Below are 1,995 nucleotides of genomic sequence, written 5' to 3'. Positions count from 1 at the left end.
GCACTCACAGCCCCTTAAGGTCATGCCTTATACCTTGAAGATGAAGTGTGCAAGTAAGAAGAACAAGGTAAGGTGGTGAAGATATGGGTTTAGTCACGTGGGTTTGATCAAATGGGGAAGCAAGAGGGGAAATGAGCTGGCCATTTCCTTGTATGCAAGTTATGTGGGACCTACAAAGTAGTTTAACCATATAACTTGCTCAAAACACTTATAAATTGATGAATCAAGATTCCGACATCGGATTGCGTTTTCGATAATTTCTTATGAAAGAGGGTAATTCAAGGATTCCAGAAACCCGAACGGATTAATTTTTGGAGTTACGGAACTCCGGGAATTTGCGTTTAAAGTTTTGCATCAAAACGACTCGCGGTGTCCGTTTTCGCAACTTTCGTAAATATTTTCGTAAAAATTATTTCGACTGTGAAATTAAATAATAGACTATAACCTGAGTCCAAAAACGCTCTCGGTAATCCCGTCGGCAAAGCGTAAGTGCCTCAACGGATCAATTTGGTTTTACGTGATTAAAGAAAAATAGTGTTTTACTGTCTGTTTTCTTAAAACTGTCGTATCTTTTGCATACGAACTCCGTTTTGGACGTTCTTTATATTTTCGGAAATAGGGGAACATGTAGTATAATATTTTAATGTTTTTTTTAAAACTGCTTAATGCAAAATTTCAGTTTTTCAGACGCATTGATTAACGTTGTCATTTAAGCGGTTTGATTATGTTGACGATTTACACACTCGGAAGCAATGTATCATATGACATCATATAATAAATGGAATAAAATTATTTGTTTTACTTTAGGTGCATTAAAAATCAGTAATTCGGATAAACAAGAGATTCACGGATAGATTGACGGTTATAATAGTAGCCCTAAATTTCGGGTTGTCACAAAGTTCACCAAGTGTTCTTTGATTGATTTGTTATGCAAGATGACCTATCTGTTTTTCAATGTTATGAATGGATGCTTGCTGATTCCTAAGAAAATTTTGTTGATCTTTCATCATAGCTTGATCATCTTTAAGCATTATTCGTTGCTCCTTCAATTCATTGTCGGTATCATTGTGCCTCTTCTGGGACGCAGCTACAAACCTTATGAAAATTTCCTCCTAATCATCTTTCTTTTCCATAACCGGTTCCTCCTTTTAATAGAAACCCCTTTCTTTTTTCTTGTATTTCTCCTCCTTTGCCTTTTTGTACTTATCATACGGGAGCCATTCCTTCTTGGGTTTTCGCCAATTAACATCAAATCTATCACCACTTGAATAGCAAACTTGTGCTTTCCGGTTCCCATTTTCGTCCAAATCACAATCTTTAGTGAGGCGAGGTCCTCTACAATTCTCACATCCTACCCGGATAGTGTGGATGGATTGGTCCATCTTAGTCATTCTCCGATCTAAACTTTCTAGTTTAGCCATCATTTCCGCCATGCTATCGTTAATAGTGTTTACCACCCCCCGAGTTACTTCATGCCTTGGATTATGATATTCTCTAGAGTGTTTAGAGAATTCTTCAATTAGTTCTTTGATCACCGGGGGTGCCTTCTTTGTGAGGGATCCTTGCGAGTCAAGGAGCTTCCTAGTTGTTATATTGACTCCAACATAGAAAATGGAGACTTCTTGTTGACTGTTTAGATCATGATGTGGGCAGTTCCTTAGTAGGCCCTTGTATCTCTCCCATGCCTCATAAAGGGACTCTCCTGCTTGTTGTTCAAAGTTGGCAATAACTTTCTTCAACTTGGCTATCTTCGAAGGTGGGCAAAACTGGTCAATAAATTCTTCTTTCATCTTATCCCATGTAGTGATAGATCTGGGAAGGAGTGACTTGAGCCAATCCTTTGCAGCACCTTTGAACGTGACAGGAAGCATCCAAAGCAGCTTGGTTTCACGAGGCACATTTGGAACATTAACATAATCAACTACATCGTTGACCTCATCCAAGTTTTTATAGGCATCTTCGTGATCTTTACCATAGAATGGGATCTCCTTTAGT

The 1,995-nt window shown here is 38.3% G+C and overlaps 1 non-coding gene across 1 annotated transcript; it reads left to right on the top strand.

Moving 5' to 3' along the window:
* Positions 1-1,635: 1,635 nt before the first annotated feature.
* LOC145065133 (small nucleolar RNA R71) lies at positions 1,636-1,742 on the top strand. Its single transcript, XR_013688283.1, has one exon. It is a non-coding gene; the product is annotated as a small nucleolar RNA R71 (small nucleolar RNA).
* The last annotated feature ends 253 nt before the right edge of the window (positions 1,743-1,995 follow it).

This window comes from Lactuca serriola, chromosome 7 (assembly GCF_051521515.1).
Source record: "Lactuca serriola cultivar US96UC23 chromosome 7, Lser_US96UC23_V15, whole genome shotgun sequence".
In the NCBI taxonomy this organism is placed as follows: Eukaryota; Viridiplantae; Streptophyta; class Magnoliopsida; order Asterales; family Asteraceae; genus Lactuca; species Lactuca serriola.
This window is presented reverse-complemented; position numbering and strand designations above follow the sequence as displayed.